This window comes from Triturus cristatus, chromosome 4_2 (genome assembly GCF_964204655.1).
Source record: "Triturus cristatus chromosome 4_2, aTriCri1.1, whole genome shotgun sequence".
Lineage (NCBI taxonomy): Eukaryota > Metazoa > Chordata > Amphibia > Caudata > Salamandridae > Triturus > Triturus cristatus.
Window position 1 is genome coordinate 29,754,800 of NC_140586.1, and position 17,489 is coordinate 29,772,288.

A 17,489-nucleotide genomic window follows, 5' to 3' on the forward strand; every position below is an offset into this window, starting at 1 on the left:
ATTACACATCTCACTCGGGTGAGAACTAACGTCCGCCAGGTGCACGCGGATGCATGCAGCAGATTCACAGGCTCTCTCACTATCTTTCCCCCTCCCCCACCTACCCCTTCAGTTCCCTGCGCCTCTCGGCCACCGTCATAACTTCAAAAGACATTCCGATGATCATGAGGGCTGTGGGGCAGCGATTATCCCTCACGCGCCATTACCAAAACTACCCACGATGCTTGAATGATCCTAAAACACGAGGGGGGGAGGGTCAGCCCCCGGCTCTGCAAACGAATAATGTAGTTTCATTTGGCCTCAGTTTCGCATCCTGTGCAGAGTGTCAGTGGCTATCAAACGACCATGAGTGAGTATGTGAGTGAGTAGATTGGTCAAATAAGCGCGTTACTATTCAGGAATGTCAGTACACTCACGAGTTACAGCTTAGAGTGAAGGGGCACAAGGTACTGTGACTGACATACTGTGAGCTACTGACTGGCTGCGAGACTGTTGTCAATGATTTGAGTATGAGTATGATGAGTAGACTGGAGTGGCATAGAGCGAAGTGGTGTAGAGTGGAGTGGCGTATAATGGGGTAGAGTGTCATAAAGTGCAGTGTTGTAGAGTGTCGTAAAGTGTTCTAGAATGGAGTAAAGTAGACTGTCATAGAGTTCAGTGACGTAGAGTGCATTACAGTTGACTAAAATAGAGTATCATAAAGTAGAGGGACGTAGAGTGGCGGGGTACAGAGTGGAGTAAAGTGTCGCACAATGGCGTGCTGTAGAGTGGAGTGGTGTGGAGTGGCAGTACCATGGAGTATACTATTGGGTGTTAAAGGTGATAGCGCTCATATGGTAATCACCTAATTATTGTTCTACTATATCCCAGCTTTCTGGTGCTTCCAAAAAGATTTTGGGGAAGGGAGCACCCTACTTCCCTAAACTCAATCCAAAGGATTGATTAAACAATTTAACCTCTTCAGTGCCCCGTCCTTTCCACGCCCTGTGCCGGGCATTGCATTAGCGGGCGGGGTTCATGACGAGATAGTCTCGTCATGAGCACAGCGCAACCGCGCTCCATGACGAGACTATCTCGTCATGGGCACTGAAGGGGTTAAACAGACTTTTCGGAGCACACAGCTCATACAACGTTTTTTTGAGCTGTTAACAAAATACCAATCAAAACACATTTAATTAGATTCCAATAGTCATCTTCTTTTAATTCTGTTAATTCCAATCCCTTATGCCAACGCGTTTCACCGTGGTCGGGATAAAACCTACGGCTTCTTCAAGGCTTTGTACTCTCAAATGCTTGTCTCCGAAGGTATCTGTCCATGTAGCCCTTTCAATCCTCTTCCAGAATTAACAACGTTTCCGCTCTGAGCGAGATCAATAAACACCTATTTAATATCCATCAGTGTTGTATCCACCATTGAGATTGCTTCAAAGACCAACGACGTATTCACTCAAGTCAAGTCAAGTCAGAGAATTTGTATAGCGCACTACCTACCCAGAGGGTCTCAAGACGCTTAGAAAGGGGAGGAGGATTACTTGTCAAATATCCACGTTTTAAGTTGCTTTCTGAATGCTAGGTGGTTCTGGGTGAGGCGAAGGTAAGCGGGGAGTGAGTTCCATGTTTTAGCAGCCAGGTATGAGAAGGATCTGCCTCCCATGGTGGTCTTGTTGATGCGAGGTACAGTGGCGAGGGCTTGGCTGGAAGAACGTAGTTGGCGGGAGGGGGTGTAGAAGGACAGTCGTGAGTTGAGGCATTCTGGTCCGATGTCGTAGAGTGATTTGTGTGCGTGGGTTAGTAGTCGAAAAGTGATTCTCTTATTGACGGGTAGCCAGTGGAGGTCTTTCAGGTGACCAGAGATGTGTTCGTTGCGCGGGATGTCTAATATGATCCTGGCTGAGGCGTTTTGGATTCGTTGGAGTTTCTTCTGGAGTTTAGCGGTAGTACCTGCGTAGAGGGTGTTTCCGTAGTCCAGTCGGCTCGTGACTAGAGCATGGGTGACTGTTTTCCTTGTTTCGGTGGGGATCCAGCGAAATGTTTTCCTGAGCATGTGGAGAATGTTGAAGCAGGATGAGGATACGGCGCTGACTTGTCTGTTCATTGAAAGTGAAGAATCCAGGATCACGCCTAGGTTCCGTGCGTGGTCTGTCGGGATGGGTGCTTTTCCAAGGGCTTCCGGCCACCAAGAGTCGTCCCATGCAGAGGGGGATGTACCTAAGATGAGGACTTCTGTTTTGTCTGAGTTCAGTTTCAGACGGCTTTGTTTCATCCATTCGGCAACCTCTTTCATTCCTTCGTGTAGGTTAGTTTTGGCGGTGCTGGGGTCATTGGTGAGAGAAAGGATTAGTTGAGTGTCATCCGCGTAAGAGATGATGTTGAGGTTGTGTTGGCGGGCGATGGCCGCGAGGGGGCTCATGTATACGTTGAAGAGGGTGGGGCTGAGTGATGATCCTTGTGGTACGCCACAGATGACTTCAGTGGCCTCGGACTTGAATTCTCTATTCATAAAATCAACCTGAGCTCATCCTTTCCCAGTGTTGTTATGTTTAATTATTATGACGATCCATTAATTCAATCCCGGTCTTATACTCCAATTCCAGTATCCAGACACCTGTTCGTGTCTTCACGGTACTAAACCCGAGTACAGGCGAAGAACTGTACTTGGGATACTTGGATACTTGAATTGGAGTATAAGACCGGGATTGAATGAATGGATCGTCATAATAATTAAACATAACAACACTGGGAAAGGATGAGCTCAGGTTGATTTTATGAATAGAGTGAATACGTCGTTGGTCTTTGAAGCAATCTCAATGGTGGATACAACACTGATGGATATTAAATAGGTGTTTAATGATCTCGCTCAGAGCGGAAATGTTGTTAATTCTGGAAGAGGATTGAAAGGGTGTATACTACATGGACAGATACCTTCGGAGACAAGCATTTGAGAGTACAAAGCCCTGAAGAAGCCGTAGGTTTTATCCCGACCACGGTGAAACGCGTTGGCATAAGGGATTGGAATTAACAGAATTAAAAGAAGATGACTATTGGAATCTAATTAAATGTGTTTTGATTGGTATTTTGTTAACAGCTCAAAAAAACGTTGTATAAGCTGTGTGCTCCGAAAAGTCTGTTTAAAAAGTACCATGGAGTAGCACAGACTGGAGTAAGGTGGCATTGAGTGTCATAGAGTGTAGTAGAGTGGCACAGAGTGCCGTAGAGTGGTTTGGTATAGTATGGAGTGGCATGGAATGGCCTAGATTGAGGTGGCATAGAATGGAACGGAGTGTGGTGATGTGAAGTGTGATGGAGTGTGATGGAGTGGAGTGTTGGGTTGTAGAGTGGAGTGACATAGAGTGGAGCGGCGTAGATTGAAGTGGCTTAGAGTGAAGTGGCTTAGAGTGAAGTGGCTTAGAGTGAAGTATGCTTGGTATATAGCTCACTGCCATTACAGAAAACACCTTTTCAATTAGAATGACCATTACATTTGCACATACAGATTTACTGATAAAACTATACAGCACACAAACAATATTGTGTGGAAATGGCATCACCTAGTGTACTGATTAGTTATGATCCCATTTAAATATTTGTTTCCACCACACTAACGAATTACAAAAAATAAGCTACATTTGTGCTTTCGCAAATCTGATATATTCTGAAATATTGGGACAGTTCGTTTGCAGGCGTTTAAATTTTGTTGTGTGCTAGAAAAAACTTTTCTTTCCCACTACCTGAAAATATTGTCACATAAATCCCCTCACTTTGAAGTCAGAGAAAGAAAAGTAAACAATAAGCTCCCTGGAAAGACTGAGCCTGACATTTGACCTCTGTCATTGAACACACAGAAAATATGAGATAAGAACAACATTTAAAGGCCTATTTCAGAAAGTGAGGACTCGTGGAGGAAAATAGGAGTGAGAGTGAGCACGCTTTGCTCCACAGGAGGGACAAAGACATGCTGGACAGCCTAAAACAAATAAAGCCAGCAAACAGAAAGCCAGAACATTTGAGCTACTAACCACAAAGCCAATGGTAAGCACTGGGTGGGATGCTTTTCTTGGGAAGCTTTCAGAATGTCAACACAAAGTCTTTTTGCAACCACACAGCTGGCTTCGACCTAAAAGGGAACTCCAAGTCCAAGAATGTATAACAATGTTGACTGCTTCCTAAGAGCAATAAGGAGCCAAGTGATTGCCATGTGAGTGTTATAGAAACAATGGGCCTGATTCACAAAGATTAACTTACACTTTTGTGTAATTTTGCTCCTTTTCGCTATTCACAAACTATGATTTAATATTAAGTTTATGACCGTGGAGGCTCCACACATAAAAAGATAGGATAGACCTGTGATATTATCTGCAGAGTTCTCTGCCTCAACTGCAGACAGAGTCTCTGCACTTGTAAAGTTACTATTAAATTGTAGTTTGTGAATACCGAAAAGAGTGAACTTACAGAAAAGCCTAAGCTCACCTTTGTGAATCAGGCCCTGGGTAACACAACAGTCATTTTTAGGGCCAAGAGAGGCCGTACCACTCAGATATGTCATGGCTAAGGTGTACCTGCACAATGTGATGTGGGGTTCCTAGTTTCACATATCTCACATATATTCATTGGCCCTGGGTTGAATGGGGGCCCTCTTTAGGGTTGTGAACCCCTTGAAGGGTTCAGGGGCCCACTGATCCGCAGGTAGTAGAGGCCGGCATGTTTCGGGAGTAGCAGGACGTACCTTTTCACTGCTCTCCAGCTTGTCGTCTCAGTCTCTCCTTTCCGGGGACGAAACAGGAAGAGCCTTCTGTCCTAGTAAAATACTGTGATTCTTGACTTCAGCGTGTCGGTGCCTGTTTCTTTGTGGGAGTACAGCACTGCTGTGTGTGTATTGACGAAGTGCCCGGGATCATGTTATGTTATGTTATGCTATGTTATGTTAGGTTAAATCAATTTGTAGAGCGCACTGTTACCCGAGGGTGTCCTGGCGCTATAGCAGTTGGCCTAGAAGGGATAGCGTAAAAGACACTCGTCCAGAAGCATTGCCAGAGACTAGGCTGAAAACAGCCAAGTCTTCAGGTTTTTTCTAAAGGTTAAAAGTTCAGTAGTAGACATTAGGAAAAACGGAAGTTCATTCCATGCGTTGGTGGCTTTGAGTACAAAACTCTTTCCGCCCCAGTTGGCCTTTTTTACCCTAGTGACGGCTGCCCGTTTGGCTTCCCTAGAGCGCAGGGTTCTCCCAGGGACATACCACTGGAAGCGCTCTATGAGATCCAACGGCCCAACTCCATGTAAGGACTTATGTACAATGCAGAGGGCCTTAAAATGGATCCGTTGTTTCATGGGGAGCCAGTGCAGATCTCGTAGGCCGTTTCTGATTGACATAAACCTGGGAGTATCCGTGAGCAACCTTGTAGCTGCATTCTGTACCATCTGGAGTCTGTTAAGGTGTTTATTATGAACTGTAAGATACAGACTATTGCAGTAATCCAGATGGGACAGAACTAAGGCGGATACTACGGATGAGAAGCTTTCAGTTGTTAGGAAGGGTTTGATTTTTTTCAGAGTCCTTAGAATGAAGAAGCATGTGGACATCACTCTACTAACCTGGTCCCCAAATGAAAGCGTGTTATCAACAATCACACCCAGGTTTTTTACTTTGGGTGCTGGGGGGGGGGGGGGGGGGGAGGAAGGCCCATCTCACTGGGCCACCAGGCTGGGGTCCAAAGGTTAGAGTTGTTCCAGAATATGATCACCTCTGTCTTGCCTGCGTTTAGTTTCAGGCAATTAGCAGCCATCCAGCCTGTGATGGCAGCCATGCAATCCTGGCAGTTGGAGGCTTTAGCCGCTTCGTTTCCTTTTTTTAAGGATATCACTATCTGAGTATCGTCGGCATAGGAGGTTAAAAGTAGGCCGAACGATCGTATGAGGGTCGCTAGAGGTTTCACATAAATATTAAAAAGTGTGGGGCTCAGGGAAGATCCCTGTGGAACTCCACATGGAAGAACAAATGACTCAGAGTTATCTTCTCTCAGATCCACTGTTTGAGTTCTATTTGTCAAGAAGGACTTTAAAAGGTTCAAGGCAGAGCCCTGTATCCCGGTCTTCGATAAACGTCCCAACTGCACCTCGCTGTTTTCATACATATTTTTTTGATGTATTCGGTATGTTTCTGCCGCTTTCTGTGTCAGCCTCTTATAAAGGTCAGTTTTCAGTAGTAGTATTTGACATAGTGTAGTCTTCCCCTCCTCCCGTCGGGCTAATGATGCCACATGTTCCTCTTCTGCTCTAACTAAATTCAGCATCAGTAGGCAGTGTTCCTTGTCTTGCTGTTTTTTAATTCTTGCCACATAGCTAATTGTTTCACCCCTCAGGGCAGCTTTAAAGCAATCCCACACCACCCCCTGGAGGCACTATATCTGTTTATGTCGAAAAATCCTTGGGCCCATTCGGTAATGTAGGTTATATAATCTCTATTGACAAGGAGTTTCCTATCGAAAGTCCATTTTGAATATTGTCTAGTGAACCCCATCAGGTCAATTGTAAGAATTAGGGCATTATGGTCGGAAATTGTTTTTGGACATTTATGGATTCTAGCTTGGTTAGACAGATCTCTTGTAGTTAGTATATAGTCTATTTTAACATATTTATTATGGGGGTATGAGAAATACGTGTATCCTGGATCAGGGTGGTTTTTTAGATCCCATATATCCAATAGGTCATAGCTGTCCCTAAGTTGGCAAATAGAGTTGAATACTCTTGGTTTGCGACCCATATATATTTGTTGTGTTTGTTTTCTGAATGCAGTGCCTAGTGATACATTAAAGTCCCCACAGAATACAAGTGGTCCTGGCCATGATGCAAGTTCTAATTCCAAATTTTCAAATATGTATGGGCCGTCCTGGTTTGATCCATACACTGAACAAATGGTTATTCCCAGTGCCAGCTTCACAATGACCCATCTCCCCTGGGTATCTGCCGCTTTACGTATGACCTTTCCTAAAGGGTTTTTAGCTAAGATGGCTACCCCACGAATATTTGATGTTTGAGAGGTGCATGCCAGTAGGTTGTAGCCATATATTTTCAATACGTCTCTTTTCTCCCAGGGCAGATGGGTCTCTTGGAAGCAAATAATATCAGTAGGGTTTTGTTTTATAATCTCGGCTAGGTGAGCCCGTTTATTTCTGTCATTTAGCCCTGCTATATTCCATGTGCATATTGTTATCTTCCCCATTGCAGTTTGTAGGTCAGTCTCTTAAGGGCTTGTATTCGCAATAGTTTAACTGGTTTCCCTTTTCGAATTTCAGGGGTATTTCGGTTTTCTTGTGCTATTTTTCTTAATATAACTAATTTAGTTATTCCAATTTTTTTTTAATTTCATCATCATATGGGAGTTGATTATTTTGTTTGTTTTAACCCTCTGCCCTCCCATCACCAACCCTCCCTCCCTTCCCCAAACCCTCCCTGCACCCAAAGTGAGGCATACAGACTCTATGAGAGTCTGGTTGTGATGAGCATGCAACAATTGATCAGAGCTAAACCCCACTTGCATTATATCTCTTCGATCTATCTCTATATTAAGATACTGATTCCGGGGTAATTCATTTTTTTTCCTTTTTTTTTTCCCCTCCCTTCCACCCAAAAGCACGGATTAAGATACAATACCTCTCATTCTACCGGGCGCCATTCTTTTGCATACTATTCCTTGTAATTTCTACTTAAAGCCTTTTTTTAAGCCCCCCCAGGTATTCTTTAGCTTTCATTTCAGAAGTAAACAAATTGGTTTGACCATTATAAATTATTTTAAGTCTTGCAGGATTATTCAAAAATGCCTGTGATTGCATATCTTGGAATGGCTTAATTAGCTGACGCAATCGCCACCGTCTTTCGACGGAAGAGTGGCAAAAATCTGGGCGTACAAAATATGTAATCCCATTTGCAGAGAGTTTTGTCTCGGGCCTAGCTTTTTAGAAGATAGCTTGGCGGAGCAGAAAATTGCCAAAAAATACAAGAATAACTCGGGGGTATGCTCCTGGGTTTGTTGGTGATTTCAAATTGAAAGGTACCCGATAGGCGCGTTGCACCTCCACTTCCCAGTTCCAGTGCGAGAGTTCGGGCAATGATTCACGTAGAAGATTCACAACAAATGAGTGAGCATCCCCCCCTTTAACTTTTTCAGGAACCCCCAAAATACGTAAGTTATTTCTGCGTTGGCGATTTTCAAATTCTTCCAGCTTCCATCTAACATCAGCTAGCTCAGCTTCATGTGATTCAGCCATTTCTTGGTTCTTGGTGATTCCTGCCTCATTAGAGACTATTCTGGATTCAAGCTCGGTCAGGCGGTCTCCGAAGGTACTGCAGGTCTTGGTCAGTTTTCGGACTACCCCTTGTACCTTACGAAGGGCAGCCTGTGCCTTACGACCGTCTTGTGAGGTCTCCTCACGATGTGATGCAACTGCTTGCAGAATAGTATCAAGGGTTACAGCTGGTATATCTCCTGGTGTTAGATGATTTGTTTGCTGTGTCGGGTCAGTTTCACAGAAGGGGCTGGTGAGTTGGTTTGTGGGGGTATAGTCCCATGCTAGGTCCGTCTCATCATAGTGTTTTTTCTTCCCCTGTTTTACCATTGTTTTAGGTCTAATGCTAGCTGCTTGTGATTTCTCATCGCTAGCGCTCTTATCCGTTTCACCTGATGTTGAATTCTCTGACCACTCTGCTTCGTCCGAGAAAGAGAAGAAATCACTAGGGTCCTTTTCAGGGTCCATATGACCATCAGTTTTAAGCGTTTCCCTTATTTCCCTGATTTCCCTGATTTCCCTCATTTGCAGGTCAGTTGCCACAGTGTTCCCAACATTTATATTCGGGACGGGGGTTAGCGCCTGTTGATATTTCTGATTCGATTGCTGGGATTGAGGATCTAAGGCCAGTTTCGAGCCTATTTGCATCTGGTGGGATTTTTTAGGTTCATGTATATTTACATTGGAGTCAGTGACGTTGGAGATGCCTTTTCCTTGGTTTGTACCTGTATTTGCATTAGTAGAGTTGTTGTTTAATGTCAGAATCAGGGTTCTAGAAAGCATTAGTATACCTGCACTCTCCCTGTCGTCAGTCTCGGGGGGAGCGTTGATATTATCTTTACTTACTTGAGCTACTCCACTGCTACCTCTCGGGTTTGCCGATGCTGCTATACTCGTCACCACTGGAGGATTTAAGAGATTAAGATCTCCTGGTATAGCACACCTTGAGGCCGGGATGTCTCCCTCCGTCTGCCCCTCTGTATTTGCCTATAGATCCGCAGCGCGATGCTCATCGGATCTCTCGGGGTTTCCGGGCTTATTCTTCCCGGCATGAACCGGATGTACTCCTGAGGGCTTGTGAAGCAATTCGAACACAGAAGGGCCGGCCGGGGTTCCTTTCCGGGCCGCTGCACCTCGGCGCTTCAGCGTCCCACCGGTTCCACCATCGCCCGTGGCGTCCTCTCCAGCTTCCACTGTGACCCCACCAGACTTCTCCGTGGCTGCACGCTGTGCCATTCCTGCGGCTCTAGCCCGAGCCGCGGCCATCGCTGCATTCTTGGGAGCCATAACGTCCTCAGCCCCCGTCGTAGCACCTGCAACTGCGCCTTCAATAAGGTAGGTTTTACCGACACTCCTTTTTCTTGCCAGCGCTCTCCACATGTATCGAAGGACGGTCAAGCCGATCACCGTCCCCAGAGTAGTTAACTGATTGTGCGATAGTTCAAATTCTGCATGCCGGTTAGAACGTATTTCTTCTACCATTTTCCGAAGCTCTCTCTTTATTTCTTCGTTTAATCTATAATGAGTATAAATATCGTCAGTGGATCAGTATCCTTAAAACAAAACATCATCTCCGTTCAGTCCGTCATGGGAGCTCTGATCAATCGTGTGCACTACGGTTTTGGACAAACCGCCATCTTGCCTTCAGTGCCTTTGCTCCTAAGCGCACGCCCTGGTCGAGTTGGTGCTATATAACACTGCAAAGAAATATAATTTAAAAAAAGCAGTGTTGAGAGGTGTGATGGGGTGGCTTGGTGGGGGTGGCACAGGGATATTAAGTGGTGGCAAAGGTGCAAAAAACAAAAAAACAAATGTGTTGGCTGCGGGGTCAGCACGAGGAGATTGTGGTGGCAGAAGCTTAATAAACACCGAAGCAAATAGCATGGTAATTGAAACGGCAACTGCAAGCCTTTCATGAAGCCCGTGCAGAAAGTAAACAGTCCACTGAGCAGCGGTCGTCTGTAATGCTGGTTATGTAAAGCGCTCTGATGCCTTCGGGTTGAGTTTGCGCTATATAACACTGCAAAAAAATAAAATAAACAAGCATTGGCCGCGCGGCAGTAAAAGTAACCCCGCGTAGCCGTAAAAGCGAAAGTCATCGCGATCTCTTTGAAAGCGAAAGTGATCGCGATGACGCGCTAAAGCACGAGTTTTCAAAGTGCTGCTGAAGGCTAGCGGTTCGTGCGTGCACGCTCACGTGAACGCAAGCGCTAGGCCAGCCAGCAGCACTTTGAAAACTCACCTCCAAAATGTCTCTCCGAGCCAGCGCATGCGTTGGGCTCAGCGAGACCTAAAAAACACCTCCTTCGGCTGTCGGAGATCGATTATGCGGCACTGTCTGGCAGTTCCTCCCTTTTGCCAAGGCAACCAGGGAGCTGAACCAACGTGACACCAGCGGTCCTCACCAACAACCGGTGAGTAACACAAAACTGCGCGTGACCCTACCACAAGTGCGCTCCCGCAGGACCACCAGGAAGAGAGGCGCCGGTTCCCCAAGGCCGCTCGTATTCCTGATACTGCTATCGCACTCCCCTCGAGTCTACTCAAGCAGGACCACGCATACTGAGTAGCGCGACTAAGGGAGAAACTAAAACAGCGGAACAGAAGTCAAACAGGCATGCACAGCAATACCCTGACCCCCTGGAGATTGAATCCGCAATAGCAGGACCTCCGCCCCCACTTACCTGCAATCTCGATCATACAGCACTCGGAGAACTGCAGAACCAAAAAACAGGCTTTCCTGGTGGGTGGTCGCTCCTTTTATATTATTTTATTTATTAATTATTTTTAACGGAATTTTATATAGCGCGAACTTGACCCGGTATCGGGTATCAGAGCGCTTTACATAGCACCAGTTACGTTACATGAGGACTCATTCATTTTTGTTAGGCACGGGGAGATTAAGTGATTTGTTCAGAATCACAGAATGCTCATAGTCATTGTCGAGACTGAACCTGGTTCCCCAGATTCGGGGTCGACCGCCATAGCCGTTAGGCCAACTTCTCTCCCCTTTTTATTGGTTGATAGAGGAAGTGGCCATATTAGAGGGATGGGAGGCTAGTATCAGGGCCCTTAGCAGGCGCCGGGGGTTTCCCCGGTGGGCCGCTAGGATGGTGGATGGTTTTGGGTCCCTTGGGGCTGTTTTTGATACCGGGGGCAAGCAATATCGTCTCCCTGTAACAAAATCGGCAGAAACCGGCCCTAGCAAACAGCTCGGGGGTAGGCCGAGAAGTTTGCCAGGGCCAATTTCGGTCGCAGTCCGGCCCTAGCTAGTATGCTAACTTTAACTTTGAAGTTTATGTGGGAGCCTAAAGCTCATGAGTGAACTACTGTGGCAAGGAAGAGGAATGAGCGGCTTAAATCTGATGCTATATTTTGCACATTCAATAAAAATCCAACATTGAGGTGTACGGAATGTATGGGATGCGATAGTTATTCCATATTCCGAGATATTGAGGCCTAACATGAGTATTTTGGTGCTTAACACACCAACATTTGCATTTTACAATAAATAAGCAATACCATAAGTTTGATACCAATAATAATAAGTAAACAGGTTTGAGGTGCTGAAATTTAATGAAGAGTGAGGTCGTTAGCCGATAATTACTGGGTGCGGTGAATACCACACAATCATAATTCCAATCAGGTGTTTGCACAAGTGTAGTAAAAATCTGTCCTATTCATAACCAGGGGGTAAGGCAACACATGATCGCTCTCTAATTCTTATAATAACACCGATCCGGTCGGAATATCGTTTTCTGCCATTCCCTCACCCGTTCCACTTTCCTCAACTTTCTATAGGCACTCACTTTAAGGCAGGAGAGGACAGGGCATATAAAACAAGGGGAAGGAAATGATAAGTAACTTCTACAGAGGGGTTCTTAAGCGTGGAAAATGGCGCAATACGTCAATACGGCTTTATTATCACGAGTGGACCAGTTAATTGCTGTACTTGGTTACTCCTGCTACCTCACATATCGCAATCAGAAGTTTTGTGATAAACAGCCGCAGGTCAAACCCGTTGATGTTTAACAGTTGGGAAAATACCTAGTATTTACAGTAACATGTAGATTTTGTTGCAGTTACCGTCATAATCTGAATGTTACACCCTCAAAACGTGTGACAGACGATAATAAATAAACCTTATAAATATAGAACACCTCAGAAAAGATTTTTAGGATTGCCTCATTTCTCAGAGAAACATACTGGCCATTTATTTGTGCTTGTTTTGGGTTTTTTCGAATGTGCTGATAGAATTAATAGTCTGTGTGAAGTGTGCTCTTTTCATAGAGTTGAACAGTAAACATAGACGAGAAGTCTTCAGTCTTTGTGCTGGTTTATTGAAGATAACAGGATGCAAAGTAAACAAGTGTAGAGGGCTCAAGGTGGTTGCTCCAACTGCCTGTAAAGCAATTCCAATGCTTGGTCCAAACATTCTTGTCTAGGTAATACATGGAATAAACTGACAGGTACAAAGTAACATTCCAACATATGTATATAAATAAAGTGCACTAACAAATGATGTACAGACACCACATATCTCCCTCCTTTCAACAAAAGTAGAAAATAATGCAACAACCAAAACAAAAAATTAATGCTCACTGAATGTATCTACTAGGAGTCCTCCTAAATCTTGAACTCCTGACAGCAGGAGAACTCTGACCATCATCAACAACAGGATAAAGAACAGAATTGGATTTGGCCAAACGACCAAACTTCCACCACTGACCATTGTCTAATTTGGCACTGTTACCTTTAATAGTAACTATACGTGCAGGATCCCTGAACTTAGATTTACCTTTTTGTAGCATCAAAGTATCCTTGACACGGTCCAGATCTCCAACAACAAGTTTGACTGTTTTTTTGGAAACAGGAATGGTGAGTTTGTTACACCTGCTTATACTGGCTTCATCACTGTGACTTTTAGCAATGAAAGAATTTTTTGTAACATTACATTCATTATTCAAACAATTCAATTTCCAAAATGGATTGAGAGTGGATACCACTTTCCTCCCTCTCATCAATTCAAAAGGGACACAACCTGACACTGAATCAGGAGTGGTCCTATATGCCCAAACTACATCTCTGATGGCAGACTCACAATCTACTTTTGCTTTTATGGCACTTTGAATACATTCAACTAGGACCCTGTTGAATCTTTCCACTTTGCCATTACCTTGAGGAAAATACAATGGTGTGCGTACATTTTTAATGCCCGTTTTTGTTTAAAAATCTTGCATAAGTTGCGAAGTGAATTGAACCCCATTGTCTGTGAGTAATTCCTCAGGGGTGCCTTCTCTGCTGAATACGTCTTGGAGAAAACGAATGACAGATCTGGTGTTAGGTTCAGAAACACCCCTGACCTCAATCCACCTGGATAAATGATCAATTAAAACTATAAAATATTTCATGCAATTGGGAAGTACATGAAATGGTCCAAGAAAATCTATCGCAACCTTTTGCCATACTCTGTTGGGAGAAATTGAGGGTTTGGGAGATGGGGAATTCATAACCAAATGTTTGTCACTGTATAAACATTGAGTACAATTATTAACAAGTACTTCCACATCACGATCAACAGAAGGCCACCAAAAATCATTGCGTATCCTACGCTTGGTGGCAGTCATACCTAAGTGACCTGAATGCGCAGTTTCAAGAATTCTTTGACGAAGGCAACATGGAGGAATTAATTTGCCTTCTCTGACTAGAAGTTTGCCTTCAAGAGATAATTAATTTGCAATCTTACGGAATGGTTGTAAATCAGGATCAACGGACCTTTCTTTAGGCCAACCTCTTACTACAAAATCCATAACTTATTTAAGTAGTAAATCACTCTCTAATGCTCTGCACCATTCTACCATATCAGGGCAAATTACAGTGTCATCAATGCTTGCAACAATGCATTCTTCGATGTCTTCTTCTAGCTCAATAAAATTGTCCTCATGCACAGGATGTCTGGACAAAAAGTCAGCTTTGATGTTCTTCCCTCCAGCTATGTATTGAACAGTGAAATTGAATTCTAACAATTTAGTGGCTAAACTGGCTAACCTAGAGGTAGCTTTTTTAATCTTGTTGCCAGATAGTATGTCAACTAATGGTTTGCGATCGGTCCTCAGGCAAAATTTTCTCCCCCACAAATATGGTCTGAATTTTTTAATTCCCCACACACAAGCAAACATTTCTTTTTCAATAACGGAATATCTCAGTTCAACATCTTTCATGCGTCTAGAAGCAAAACCAATTGTAAAATCATTGTTGCCTGCTATTTGTGATAATACAGCACCCATGCCGTAGGAACTGGCATCTACTGTAATAAATGTATCTCGCCCTTCTTTGTATGCTCGAAGAGCAGGGGCAGAAAGAATACTCTCTTTGATGCGTTGAAAAGGATCTTGACAGGTGGCTGTCCAAATAAAATCAGAGTTTTTCTTTAACAGACTTCTGAAACATTCAGTGAGGCTTGGGAAATTCTTTATGAACTTGGAATAGAATTCACAAAGCACAATGAACGAACAAAGTTGATCTTTATCAATTGGATGAGGAGCATTGACAATACCATCCACAATGCTAGGCTTAGGTTTGACACCATCTTTGGAAAGAACGTGTCCTAAATATTCAATTTCATTTACAGAAAAAATGCATTTGTCTTCTCTCACTGTGACTTGATTGTCTTGTAATGTGGTGAGTACCTGTTCAAGTACGACATTGTGTTCTTCTTTTGAACCAGTGTACACCAAAATATAATCTTGGAATATGACTACGTTGGAAATATCCTTAAACATGTTGGTCATCACTTTCTGGAATACAGATGCAGCTGACGCCAAACCAAATGGCATCCTGTGGAACTGAAATGTACCATCAGGTGTAACAAAAGCAGTAAGATGTCTAGAAGACTCATCCAGTTCCACCTGATGGTATGCAGAACGTAAATCCAGCTTAGAAAACCATTTGGATTGTCCAACTGCAGTGATGAGATCTCAATGCAGGGTAACGGAAAACTTTCCACCCAGATTGCGTTGTTAACAGAGCGCAAGTCAATGCATAAACGCAATTCGCCATTTTGTTTTTGGACAAAATGATGGGAGAAAGCCATAGTGTGGCATCTACCTTCTCTATGATGCCATTGTTATGCATGTTATTTAACATTGCAGAAAGTTAATTCCTAATACTATGAGGAACATTGCGTAGTCTATGTTTGATTGGTTGCACGCCCTCTTTAATTTTAATAGTGTGAGAAAATATTTTAATCAATCCAATTTTGTCAGAAAATACCCCCTTGAATGTCTCTTTCCAAGATGTGTGATCAGATACAGAGTTGGTAAGAGAAACAGGATGTTTATGACCAGGTTTGATAATCATACCAAACTCCGCTTGATGCCACCAACCTAGTACATTAATGCCTTTATAAGCCACATAGATCTTACCATGAATAGTCTTTGTCTCAAAAGTGATGTTGCCACAAAAAAATCCAGCTCAATGAATTTTGCGACCTTCAAACGCTGTAGTAATGACATCAGGAGGTAAAAGCACTTTATGTGCCCAATTTTGCTTATACTTGTCAATAGAAATAATTGTAATTCTTGCACCAGAATCAATGAGTAGAGCAATGTTAACATTGTCAATAAAAATCTGAACCAAAGGATCTGAAATTGTATCATCGGAATGTACATTGTTAATATCAATGCAATCTACAGCTAACATTAGTTCTTCAAGTTTGTTTTCTATAGAAATTTGTTCACTGTCAACATCAGAATTTTAAACAAATCTAACAGGATGACGTTTGCCTCCTCTACAAACATGGCCAAAGTGACCAATCTTTTAGCATTTCCAGCACTCTTGTCCTGTAGCTGGACGATTTTTAAAACTAGAAACGTGAGAATTCGAACCACACCTATAGCATTGTATTTTGCCACGACCGACAGATGTACTTCTAAATCCTCTGAAATTGGTAAAAGCACCTCTGGGCTTATTTGTTATACTGTCAGTAGTGTGTGGTGATTTTGTTGTAGAAACACCACCAAGAGTAGTTGAAGGGGAAGGTTGAATTTCTAATTTTTTAAAAATCATTCTGATGTGTAAAATCCTTTCTATTTTTTAACACATCACTTCTGACTCTATTCTCTTTAGAAATTGTCTTTAGAGCACTAACATTCGTTTGATGTGTTTTCATTTTTTCATTGGGGGGTAAAAACAAATTTTAATGGCATGATTGATTTTTTTTAACATGCCATGCTGTAAACATACCACTCAGGCAGGTAAAATATTGGTCCGCATCCCATTGGGGCACCTTATAATCTCCCAGTCTGTCTCCCCAGTCACCGGGACATGCTTTGGGGTCTGGGAAGGAAGTTTCATCCATTGATACAAGCAACCATCTGGCTCCCATGGCTTGGCACATCTCAGTCAAAGATGGAACATGTCAGGACTTTCACAAACAGCTTCCTTCTTCATGGAAAAAGCATGGGCCAGAGGAACTCAAAAGAGATGCAGATCTGCTTGGGTAGATTTGTCCAGTTGGTGTATGGAGAGAGAGAGATAGATCACATGGGGGCCGACATTGTGTTTATTCTAAATTTACTTTAATAACTGGTGGAGGTTAAAAGAACATATTCCACAATTAATTCATTGAGGTCTGCCCTTTTCTGCAGGACACCTTCCGGTAGCAGGTTATCAGCTAGACACTAACCCCTTTGTAGTTAAACTTGTGAGCGATATCAGAGTATCTAGATCTCCTGGTCCCAGGTATACAAAGGCCTGGGTTGTAAAGAAGGTTCTTCTTCTTTTTGTCGGCTGGCCAGGCAAGTATGATCTTTCCAGAAAGCAACTCTTATCTAACGTGACATTGCTACTATGCGTCAATTTTTGTAGAATGGTTTCAGATGTATTGGCTTTGGACTTGTGGGGTTGATCGTTTACCCCTGAGGGAGTAATGTTCTCGATCATCAAATGCAGAAAGTTCAACACTCTACAGTTCACTACCCAGCCTCTCTTGATGTTAGTATTGTAAATAAAGATGTAAATTTGCAGCTTATGCGTGTCACAAGAAATAATTCCATTAAATGGCTAATACTTTGCCTATGTAAAAATAACAGAGGTTTTGTGACATGTGACAACATTAAAGTTGATTTCCTCAATAGCATAGGGCAGGAGAATACTTCCAACATGGAGCCTAAAGTTGATCAAGCGGTGAGACAAGACACAGACCAGTTT

The 17,489-nt window shown here is 43.3% G+C and overlaps 1 long non-coding RNA gene across 3 annotated transcripts in view; it reads left to right on the top strand.

Moving 5' to 3' along the window:
- Nucleotides 1–17,489, top strand: part of LOC146832854 (uncharacterized) — a 165,819-nt gene that overhangs the window by 42,104 nt on the left and 106,226 nt on the right. The window lies entirely within an intron of this gene.